Raw genomic sequence first — 12,661 nt, forward strand, 5'->3', positions numbered from 1 at the left:
GAGTACACACGCAAACACTGAAATCTACATTAACCTGCTATAAGTCAAGGGGTCAGCATGACTGAACTTCCTGCCCACTCTCTGCTGCTTTACTTGTGTTCACAGATACATTGCATTTCAAGTCGTAAACAGCATAAATAACTACTATACAATCATCTAGGTCAGAAGATCACATAATTGTTCAAAACAAATCATGATTTTGAATCTCAACATTGGATCCCGTCTTTTCCACTTTTTCTCTCTCGCTGAAGTGTGAATCACAGAGTGCTTGCCCATGTGGCTCAGGTTGGGTATCCAGGTCTCACTGTTTGCTACAGATCTGGCATTGGCCAGGACCGAACAGAAGGTATGGAGAGCTTAGCCCAGTCGGAGCTCAGGCCACAGACACAGAGAGGGGACGCAGTAAGGGTCTGTCCAACCTCCATCCACACACCGCCACACTCTTCTGGCACTCGGATCAGTGACATTTGCGTCACAAGGCACAGCTAGAGTAGGTTTTGAATGAAAGCCTAAGCATTCATTCTGAAAACCTGGCCATGCTGTTTTTGATAAGACCCTGCCTGAATTCACACTGTATTTGCTCATCTGTGGTTTCTAATGACAGCAACTGTACATTTCAGCAAATGCTTCTTTTGGCTTTAATTACTGAAAATAATAAAATTAAAAAATTATATATATATATATATATATATACACAACATTTTTTTTACAAGCCATATGTCTTTTAGCTGTGCAAAAATATAAATATATACAACATAATAGACATATTTGTACATATAAAATCTGATTAAATATTTTCATATATTATATTATATCAATATAGCTTTTGTACAAAATATAATATATAATAAAATATTTCATTTGAAAATATTTTTTGTATGTTCTCACAATAATATACTACAGTAAATAAAATTATAATATGGGAAATAAATTGAAAAATATGAATCCAACAGGAATAATTAAGAAAATGTTTAACCAAATTACAGTGGCTACTGGCATTGATTACTGAAAGTGTTAGTGAAAATAAAAAGGTGTTTTAAATGGGCCATCTGCTTTTCAGTTACTGTAGAATAATAGAATGTAGTATAATAGAATAGAATAGATTTCACCTGCAGTTTTTTGTATGTTCTCAAAGTAATGTACTAATGGAAATAAAATAGAAACAGGAAAATAAAAGAAATAATATGAATGCACTAAAACAGAAATTGACCAAATAGAAATTATTATTATATAGTGAAGAGGAAGCAGACGTCAGCATAATTAATTCAGAGAATAGTCACATTTACTCACACAAAGGTCAGAGAAGTTAATAGGGGCAAAATGCCAGTCGTGTCACTATGGACACGCTGCCTCTCTCCTGTGCATCTCTCTAATGCTGCTCAGGGAGCAGCCTTGACTTTTAACATGCACACTGATGGTCGCTACAGAATCATTCAAGAGTGCAGATGCCAACCCCATTATCAGGAGCCAACAAAATGCGAAGATATTTCATTGCTATCTGTCAACACATGACAAAAATGGACCTCTGTGTCAGCATAGAGATTCTTGTGAAAAAAAGGAAATCATGCAGGAGGAGCAGGCATGGATGTGGTATTGTCTCTTTCAGTCCTCTTCAACAGAAGGAGGAGCCCTGTGGAGCAAGGTCACCAAGGATCATTCAGGTGTACAGGTAGCCTCCTCCTGCCATCTGTACCCTGTGGTTCTCTATTCATTTCAGACTTTTTTTGTCTCCAAATGAAGCTCCCTTCAGCTTAGCTATTGAATGGTGGAATTTATCATCAAAACACCATTTTCTATACTTCTAAGAAATCAGGTCCTTAACTGTAAATGGTTTATTCTAATCAGCCTGCGAAGATGCATAACATCCATTTCTATCTGGAAAGGGAATGAAAAGGTGTAATGATTAGAAGGAAAATGCATACTATTACTAATGTCTGAAAATGAGTGGCGAGCCTTTCAGCAGAGAAATTGTTTCATTAAAGTAAACCGTTAAAAGAGGAAGTGTACAAAGACAGCAAATGCAGGAACACTGTGTAGGACACACAAAAGAAGACAAGGTCAGATGCTGAATGAAGTGCCGTTCCGCTGTACTCTTCGAAGGCTGAAAGAATCTTGATGGTTGGTCAAATATTTATCTAGCATTTTTATGGTTTTAAAGGAACACTCCACTATTTTTTAAAATAGGCTCATTTTCCAACTCCCCTAGAGTTAAACAGTTGAGTTTTACCGTTTTCGAATCCATTCAGCCGATCTCCGGGTCTGGCGGTAGCACTTTTAGCTGTAGCTTAGCATAGATAATTGAATCTGATTAGACCGTTAGCATCTCGCTCAAAAATTACCAAAGAGTTTCTATATTTTTCCTATTTAAAACTTGACTCTTCTGTAGTTACATCGTGTACTAAGACCGACGGAAAATGAAAAGTTGTGATTTTCTAGGCCGATATGGCTAGGAACTATACTCTCATTCCGGTGTAATAATCAAGGAACTTTGCTGCCTGTAACTACAGAAGAGTAAAGTTTTAAATAGGAAAAATATAGAAACTCTTTGGTCATTTTTGAGCGAGATGCTAACGATCTAATCAGATTCAATGATCTATGCTAAGCTGCAGCTAAAAGTGCTACCGCCAGACCGGGAGATCGGCTGAATGGATCTGAAAATGGTAAAACTCAACTGTTTAACTCTAGGGGAGTTGGAAAATTTGCCTATTTTCAAAAATAGTGGAGTGTTCCTTTAAAGGGATAGTTCACTTTCACTCATCATTTCGTTTTTCTTCAGTGAAATACAAAAGAAGAACTTTGATTAATGCACTGGACGCTCCTTTCATTGCAGTTACAATTAATTGAGACTGGAGCTTTTAAGGTCCAGAAAAAACATACAGTGCAAGCACCAAATAAGCATTATAAAAGTGGTCTATATGACTTCTGCACTATATTCCAGGTCTTAAATAGTGAAACTGAGGCATCTGATAAACAAAATTTAAGTTGTTATCTGCCCTAGCTCACCTTTGGCAATTCTTGAGGTAAGCAGTGATGTATAATTAGTAAACAATCAGTGTTTTTACCTTTAACTAAAACTATTAATGGAAATAAAGCTGAAATCTGAATATTAAATGAAAAATTGAAAATAAAGAGCTCAGTGTTACCTAGGCAACTAACTGAAATAAGTTTAAACTGAAGTACAAAAATTACTACAACTGAAATAAGAAATAAATTAAAGCAAAATAGAAATATCAAAAGCACGCAAAATTACAAAAAATATAGAAATACAATTATATAGAAAAAAGCCTGTTATTAAATTAATATCTCCCTTTGTGTTGCACAAGAAAAACAAAGTCCTACAGTTTGGAATTACATGAAGGTGAGTAAATGTTGACCTTTGAGGTGAAAAAATCCTTTAAATTCTTTTAAAATTAAACACTAAATTGGGAAAACAAAAACAGGAGATCCCTTCCAAGTACTTCTGGGAGCAGAGATCTTTATGTGTGACACATACTGTACAAACAAATCCTTAAAAACAGGACTTTGGGCTAATCAAATAATGGCAAGCAGAAAACAAACAGTAAAGAATGCAGTGCCCAAACCTGGACACAATTACTTCCTGTCCCACCGCCAAGACAGAGCAATTGATGAAGCGGGGTCTGTACCTGATTGTTGTGCACGAGGGTCTGTTGTAATCCCGTGAGTGCAGCAGGAGCAGGTTAACATCACATTACTCTCGTGCTCACGGACGGACAGAGCTCCCACTCTGATCGGTAATTGCTTTTTATCTCACCGCCAGGTCAAAAGGATCCGCGGTGGTAGGCTCCGCTGACACACTTTAGATGTTCAGAGCCCAAGGGGAAAAAAACGTAAACTCTAAACAAACAACGAAACGTTTATGTAAACCAATCTGTAACCAGGAAACACTTGATATTTCTCAACAAACGTCAAATGGGGCATTTCCTGAACCCTGTCACAGAGACACCTCTCCGAACTACAGTACAGCAGACGAATCCGGAACGTGAAGTATTTGTGAATGGAAAATGCAGCACACTTGGCAGGAAGGACCATTCCACTGCTATCGGACAGACATATTACAATTCTTTCACTCTACACAAGCAGACATACAACAAGAATACGAGGAAGATGTGCTCTCCTGACCTGCATCTCAAGGTTGCTGTAAATGTTCAGCATTTCTGAATGGAACTTAGTTGATACATTCATATAAGTTTTGAGTTTTACTCAAAAGAAACCAATCTTTAAACTGGTGACTTTTAACTAGACTGGGATACATGGGTCCATGACATTCTACTGGTGTTTCCCTGTATTATTGCCAGAGCCTTCCCTCACATAATGAATTATGCCATGCTGATAAGGCAGACAGCTGTATGGGAGGGGGGGGCAGAATATCCGGAGACAGATGAGACGCATTGTGCAAAAAAGCATTTTTTAATATTTCCCAGTGAAATTGATGGATGACGTGAGGCATGTGAACCCGAGGGGAACTTGGAGGGGATATGTGAGGGGTGTCCCGCGACAGAGAAGGGACCTGACATTCCTCTGCGCACAGATGCTGAGGATGCATCAGTATCAAAGTCTAACAACAATGTAACCTAAACCCTGTAACAACAAGTGCACCGTCAGGAGAGAATACATGCAGGAAAAAAGAAAGGGTCATGCACATGACAAAGATTCCTAACAAAAGCAAGGCTATATCGCTGCGGTAATGTTACGGCAGCATGCGAGCAATACATGGAAAACGAGCAAGCAGAGACTCTGTCACTGACAGCTTGCTGCAGCCCATGGAAAACAGCTAACACACGCTCCTCCGCTCCCGTGCCTGTCCTCGCGGCTGCATCAGCCCCCCGTCAGTTTACAAACACAGGATATCACCTCTCTAATCAATGCTAGACGCATTGGTAGAGACAACTCGAGAAAGGGAAAAAAATGGATTTGTCAACCAACCTGGCTTCTCAAGGTCCTTGGTCATCCACAACATTCCGCCGATATCAGATTCCCCTTGTCCATTCTAGGAGGTCAGGAATAAAACGCCAGCCAACCCCAGCCGAAACTCCCATCAATCAGAAGGCTCTCGCTGATAGAGCGTATACTAGGAGACCTACTGATGTAAGCTAGTCACCAGAGAAAATACCCAGTCGTGACGCATATCCAGGAACAAAAATAGCATTGGGGCCCCTAGAGGGATTATACAACAGACTACTCTGAGAGGTACTTTTGCAGTGCCTGCTCTTCTGGGCTGTTTTGGTGCCTTTTTAAATCTCTAGAGCTCGGAACACAAATACTGCAGATGGGTCAAAGGACTTCACAAAAATCACAGACAGCCTTTTGAACGCTTGCGTGAGCATTTGTGCGTAACACAGCTCAGGTCTTATCGGACAGTGCTTTAATTGCAGTCTGGCCTTGGTGCCTTTGACCCTGGGATTGTCCACAGTGTGTTGTGTATAACAACATGGTATCACCACTCACCCCTCCTTCCGCCACCTCCCGCAGGGCTAAAAATAGCTCACCGGGCTAATTCTTACAAAATCCCTTTATAGATGTGCTTTCACCAATCACTCTCGGCCAGGCCCAGACACTGATACGTTTAGCGTTTAGATCACGCCATGAAATTGTGTGTCTGTGTGAGCATGCATGCATTTAGCAAGGGTTATTTCACTGTAACAGAACAAACTGTGACATTGGACAGGTGTGCACTGCGACAATCCCAAAGAGAGAAGATCTTACGGGGGAACCAGGCTGAGACTTCTGGCCACCCCCTTCACCGCAGAGAAAATTAATTCTAACTTATGCTAATATATTTACCGCTACCACACTGTCTTGAGTGACAGCAATACAGCCCTTCTGAGGGTCACCTGAATGAGCTGTCGGATCAAGAGTTATGGCCACATCGGCCCACAGCTGCGGCACCATTCCAGGGAGCATTTACTCAACCTGCGGGATGACATCAAGCTGTCAGGAGTCACCGTGATAACGACCATCCCGGTTATCCCAAAGATGAATCAGTTAATCACATCTGCAAGCTAAGCATGCACAGCTATTCAGCAGACTTCTGCCCTTACCGCATAATCCAATTTACACAGCTAAATATATTTGACCAGGTCTGACCTCTGGAGAGCGACTCTGTGATTAACCGAGAATCTGGGCAACTGGAAGCCAGGATCCCCTGTGACATCGCCCACTCAGAGACACGGAAAATAAGAAACACTATAAGGACCCAAACCGGTTCCCTGGGTGTTCTCACTCACTGTCTGAACAAGTCTCACTGTAAACAACTCTGCTGGTTTAGCTACCGATAGATCTCCAATAGGGCACCACATTTAAATTGGTTGGTAAGAAAAAAACTTTTCAAAGATAGTGTGTTTTTTAGATTTATTATTATTATTTTGCTTTCAGATATTAAAAAGATACGATTTCCCACCTAAAAAGAAAAATGACCCATATTGCAAAAGTGTGCTGTACAGATGGAAAGGGATTTCCAGATATTGATATGTTTTCTGTAAGATCAGGTGGTATTCACCATTGGCGAACATTATAAAGGAGGCCATCTGCTAACTGCGGAAAAATAAAGAGCAGGCTTCATCTATCTTCCACTGTTTTGTTGCACAAATTAATTATTCATCCGCTACCTGTGGCCATATGCATGCAAGCATACAAATGTACACAAATTCCTACTAAATGCAGTAACACATAATATTGCATTTCCTGCTAAACTAGGCAGATAAAGCTTCATTAATATTTAACTGCTCAGAATGTGATTGCACTTGATCTAAAAACAGCGTCAGTCCACATTCTGCCTACATGTAGGTGTCCCTCAACCCAAATCACTGCTGATGAGGCAATGTGCTGAGTGTGAGAGCAAATAAATAAATGCTATCCATGCAGACAGCCTGTCTTGTTCACAGTAATGGTCAGAGAAATGGTCTAGGACAAGATCTAGGGCAAAATGGATGTCTGGATGTTTTTTTGCATCATCCTCAGTAAGTAAGCAGCCTGACAGGTCTGTGGCTAAGGGACAATAGGACCGGAACAAGATCTCAGCTGGTATTAGTGCTGAATGAACAAGTTTAATGGCTGAGGTGAGGCTCTGGACCTTTGCCAAGCTGTGAACACTCCTCTAATCAGCAGGCCGCGATGACGGGAGGGACTCGAGGGAAATGAAGGATCCTCCCATCACCACAGTATCCTCTGCTTACCTCACTGAACCCCCAGCTGGGATTTGCCTTTATTTTTCCCCTTCTCATGGAAGTTTTCCTCTCTTTAACGACATATCTATTGCACAAACTACCTTGAGAAGTGACCTCACTGTCCTACTACCACATTTTTTTTACAGACCCAGTGATTTAATTAGGAAGTGTAATTCCTCCAGTACTGCATCAATAATTAAAGGGGTGGTTCATTGCGATTTCACTTTTTTAACGTTAGTTCCCTTTCAGTCGGTCACTCTCGAAGTCACGTCGGATGACCGACGAAAATGAGTCAATGCACATTAGCATGCGATTATTGCATCCAGCTGCCGCTGATCACAGCGTGAGTAAAGTAGGCAGCAGATGCAGCGCATATTCAGCTTTTCGCTTCAGAGCCGAGCAGGTCTATCGTTCTGCTCCTGACCTTCTGCTTAACCGAGTGATCTACGCGAGTTCAAGCATGCTCTTCGAGGGCTCTCGTGCTGGCGGTATGGCACTTCAGCGGCGGTGGTTTTCCTGTGTCGAGTGGGTTGCACACATCAGGCTGCACTGCCCCCTGTGTGTGTTGCAAGCGGCCATCACCCCTGTGCGCTTCAGCACACTAAAAGAGCATTTCTAAAAGAGCATTTCTGAAAGAGCTCCACGGGTGGAACGTCTTTTTAAAGATGTCTTTCAATCCGTGCGTTTCTGGGTGCGGTCGTTACCTGGTGCCGGGTGATGGTCACGATCGCTGCCTCTCGTGTCTGGGCATTAAGCACGTTGAGGCGGCTTTCGTGGATGAGTCATGCTCCCATAGTGGGAGTATGACCATCTCGGAGCTGCGGGCCAGACTCCATTTCCTGCAAAGGGGCGGAGTGCCCGTTCCACTGCCTAGAACTAGGGTTCCCCCTGGCGGCAGCCAACCCTCCGAGGGCTCCTCCATCCGCCGGCACTCCGACACCAGTGGGGCTGTCGAGAGAGCAGGCTGGACCCTCAAAAAGGGTACCACCTGTATCTTCCGAGGCTCCCCCCGACGATCGGATGTTGATTGCTGCATCGGAGGGTGAGCCAGACTTTTCTGGAGAGGAAGATCCGTCAGCGCTGCCGCCCTCTGGACGGCCAGCGGTGCCGAATTCGGATCCGCAAATGATGGCTATGCTTTCCCGGGCCGCTGAGAGTGTCGGGCTCGAGTGGAATCTTCCACCGCGTCCCGAACCCTTGAGGTTGGACGATTGGTTTCTCGGGGTGGCTCGCGCTAGTTCTCAGGGCCCCACCCCAGTGCCTTTCTTCCCGGAGGTGCATGACGAGCTCACTGGGTCATGGACGGCACCTTTCACTGCCAGAAACCGCCCCAGTGGCTTATCCTCCCTCACCACCCTTGATGGGGGTCCAGCGCGGGGGTACATGGGAGTTCCCCAGGTGAAGCGGTCGGATGCAGTCCGTCGGGCAAGCCGTTGCTCCCCTCCCGGGCCTGTAGACACTCATCGGCTCTGATCGGCAGTGCTTATACGGCCTGTGGAGAAGCTGCTTCCACCTTACACGCTTTGGAGGGACTTGCACGAGGGTGGTCAAGACCCGGAAGTTCTTAAGGAACTCCGCATCGCGACGGACCTCGCGCTATGAGCGACGAAGGTTACGGCGCGGTCTCTGGGTCGTGCGATGTCCACTATGGTGGTCCAGGAGAGTCATCTCTGGCTGTGTCTGGCCGACATGTGCGAGACGAACAAGAAACGGTTCTTGAACGCCCCCGTGTCCCAGACCGGCCTTTTCGGCGACACGGTGGAGAACTTCGTCCAGCAGTTCCTCCACCCGGCCACCGGTGGCAGCGCCTCAGCCCACTCATCGCCGAGGGCTGCCCCCTGCCGCCGCCCCCGCTCCCACGCAGCGTCCGCAGCAGCCTCCAGCAAAGCTGCGCCGTGGAGCCGGTCGCAGGGCAGCCACCCCGCCCGTCCAGGCCCCCGCCAAACCTGGTGGTAAGCGAAAGAACAAGAGGTCCTGAGACGGGCGACCCAGAGATGGAGGGACCTGCTCTTCGGGAGATGGTGAACGCATCACTCCCTCCCCCGGAGGAGGGCCAGGCTGAGAATCTTTTGTTTCCTTTTTTTCTGCCACTGACCTCTCGGTCGGTGGTACCCAAATACTCAACAGAAGAGCAAATTCCTCTATCTCTGGGTCCCCAGAGGGGACGGGGGGGGTTGTGGACGATCCAGTGCCGTATCACACTCACCCTCCTCTCTCACCAGTGAGCAGCAGTGGGCAGATCGGGAGGACGAACCAACGGACTACCCGCACACCCTATGCTCGAACGCAGGTCAGTGTTACACACACTCAAACCCCGCCTCGGACCGGCTACGAGACGCCCGGCCGGGTCCCTGCGTTCCTCTTAGCTGCCCCACCGTGGGTACGCTTGTAGTTCCGTTAGTGCCACTTGCGCGGCGTTTGGGAGCCTGGCTAGCGCTACCCAGCCCGTCTCGATGGCTTCTTCGAACCGTCAGGCTCGGCTATGCAATTCAGTTCGTCCAGCGCCTTCCCAAGTTCAGAGGCGTCCACTTTACTTCAGTGAAAGCAGCAGATGCCCCTGTCTTGTGGGGAGAAATCGCAGTCCTGCTGGCGAAGGATGCGATAGAGCCGTTCCCTCAAGCCAATATGAGGACGGGGTTTTACAGCCCTTACTTCATTGTACCCAAGAAAGGCGGTGGGTTGAGACCCATCTTGGATCTGCGCGTCTTGAACCGGGCCCTTCACGGACATGCATATCAGTACAAGGTCCTGCCCTTCGGGTTGTCCCTGTCACCCCGTGTCTTCACGAAAGTTGCGGAGGTGGCCCTTGTTCCCCTTAGAGAACAGGGAATTCGCATCCTCAACTACATCCACGACTGGCTCATACTTGCTCAGTCTCAGGATCAGTTGTGCGAACACAGGGACTTGGTGCTCTCACACCTCAGCCTGTTGGGCCTTCGGGTCAACTGGGAAAAGAGCAAACTCTCCCCGACGCAGAGGATCTCTTTTCTCTGTATGGAGTTGGACTCGGTCAAACAGACAGCACTCCTCAGGCAGGAACGTGCTCAGTCGGTGTTGAACTGCTTGAATACATTCAAGAGCAGGATGGCAGTCCCACTGAAACAATTTCAGAGGCTCCTGGGGCATATGGCAGCTACTGCGGCAGTCACGCCGCTGGGGCTGCTTCATATGAGACCGCTTCAGCACTGGATCCATGGCCGAGTCCCGAGGTGGGCGTGGCAACGCGGCACTTACCGGGTCCAAGTTACACCGGCCTGCCACCAAACCTTCACCCCGTGGTCAGACTATGTGTTTCTCCGGGCAGGGGTGCCCCTAGAACAGGTCTCCAGGCATGCTGTGGTTCACACGGATGCCTCAACCACCAGCTGGGGGGCCACGTACAACGGGCTTGCAGTGTCAGGGGTTTGGACGGGGCCCCAACTGCACTGGCACATCAACTGGCTCGAGTTGCTGGCAGTACACCTTGCCTTGATCCGTCTCAAAGGGCGGTTACGAGGCGAGCATGTACTAGTCCGCACGGACAACACTGCAACTGTGACCTGACCGAGGGAACACTCGGCACGGACGCACTGGCACACAGGCACACTGTGCAAGGTCAGGGAGGACGCGGAGCAGGTCCTGTTAGTGGCACCCTATTGGCTCAACCAGACCTGGTTCCCGGAACTAATGCTCCTTGTGACAGCCCCTTCTTGGCCGATTCCTCTGAGGAAGGATCTACTGACTCAGAGATGGGGCACCCTTTGGCACCCGCGTCCAGACCTCTGGAAACTTCATGTCTTGTCCCTGGACGGGACGCGGAGGTTCTAGGTGACCTGCCCCAAGAGGTAGTTGACACCATCACTTCAGCGAGAGCACCGTCTACGAGACACGCTTACACTTTGAAGTGGAACCTGTTCGTTGAGTGGTGTTCTTCTCTAGAAAACTCTACTCCTGCTTGCACTGGCCTCCATCAAGAGGGTAGGGGACCTACACGCATTCTCGGTCGACGATTCGTGCCTAGAGTTCGGGCCGGCTGACTCTCAGGTAACCCTGAGGCCCCGGCCCGGCTATGTGCCCAAGGTTCCCACTACTCCCTTCAGAGATCAGGTGGAGAGCCTGCAAGCGCTGGCCCCGGAGGAGGCAGACCCAGCCCTAGCTCTGTCCCATCCGAGCCTTAAGGTACTACGTAGACCGGACACAAAGTTTCAGGACCTCAGACCAGCTCTTTGTCTGTCACGGAGGCCGGCAGAAGGGGAATGCCGTCTCTAAGCAGAGGATGGTCCACTGGATAGTGGATGCCATCACCCTGGCTTATCAGGCACAGGGTGTGCTCTGCCCGTTCAGTTTGCGAGCTCACTCAACTAGAAGTGTTGCATCCTCCTGGGCGCGGCAGAGCTGCGGGCTGGGCGACCCCTATAGCCTTCGTGTGGAGCCGGTATCCTCCTGTGTTCTTACCTCAAACGGGTAGAAGCACTGAGTGGCCCCGGCTTCGGGTCGGCTTGCTAAAACTGCTCCAGAGAGTCCGTATAGTAGACCCTGTTGAGCTCCTCCGTCCGGTGCCAGGTCCTCTCTCGATGAATCCATGAGAACCGGTAGAGGGCTGGATTCCATATGTAGAGACCTAAATGGATCCCATATGTGTAAAGTCCACGGTATGTCCTCAGAGATCGTGTTTCCCCGGCAGACTTCTGCCACTCCAAGAGGGTTACAATCACCTCCAATCTTCTATATGCACCTAAGGGATGTTCGTGTGTGTATTGCTTCCGAAAACCTAATTCGGGAAGGATGGAGCTTCCGCAACGTCTCGGTCCCAAATGGAACGGGTACGTTTTCCCAGTGTTATCCAGTCTTACTGAGTGGGTAACTCGGCGGCTCCTCACCGAAAACCTGAATATGCGCTGCATCTGCTGCCTACTTATACTCACGGTGTGATCAGTGGCAGCTGGATGCAATAATCACATGCCAATGTGCATTGGCTCGTTTAGTTTACACTCGAAGTTGATTGATCTCTCTACGCGAGATCCCAATTCTTCGGTCATCCGACGTGGCGTCTCCGTTCCCTCCTTCAGGGAACGAGGGTTACCATACGTAACCGAGACGTTAATGTGTAATGTTGCTGTTTGAGCATAAACAATATCTGCAAAGTTACGAAGCTGAAAGTTCAATGTAAACAGAGATAGTCTTTTAAAATTCTGGCAGTTTAATGCCTACAAAACGGCTCGAAGGGACTACAACGAGTTACTTCCTGGGTTCGTGACATCACAAACCCAGATAAACCCCGCCCTCGGGAAAAGGCAGCAAAGGGGGCGAGGCCATGCTGTGCTGCTTTAGAGAAGAGGAAGAGAAAACTAGAGGGTGCACATAAAAATCTATTCATATATGAATCGCGATTCTAATGGATTCAAAATCAATGTTCTAAAGCAGCGGTTCTTAATACTGTTCCTCGCATCACCCTGCTCTGCACACGCTCTGCATCTCTCTCTCTCTCTCTCTCTCAT

The 12,661-nt window shown here is 47.3% G+C and overlaps 1 protein-coding gene across 3 annotated transcripts in view; it reads right to left on the reverse strand.

Moving 5' to 3' along the window:
- Positions 1 to 12,661, reverse strand: part of LOC107558946 (human immunodeficiency virus type I enhancer-binding protein 2 homolog) — an 87,288-nt gene that overhangs the window by 46,066 nt on the left and 28,561 nt on the right. The window contains exon 1 of one of the 3 annotated variants that reach the window (XM_016242656.1): positions 4,945 to 5,088. The exons of the other annotated variants lie outside the window; for them this stretch is intronic. The gene's annotated coding sequence lies outside the window, so the exon portion shown is untranslated. Of the gene's footprint in view, positions 1 to 4,944; positions 5,089 to 12,661 lie in introns of those variants that run through there. 3 annotated transcript variants of the gene reach the window in all.

This window comes from Sinocyclocheilus grahami, unplaced genomic scaffold, assembly GCF_001515645.1.
Source record: "Sinocyclocheilus grahami isolate Dianchi unplaced genomic scaffold, SAMN03320097.WGS_v1.1 scaffold667.1, whole genome shotgun sequence".
Classification (NCBI taxonomy): domain Eukaryota; kingdom Metazoa; phylum Chordata; class Actinopteri; order Cypriniformes; family Cyprinidae; genus Sinocyclocheilus; species Sinocyclocheilus grahami.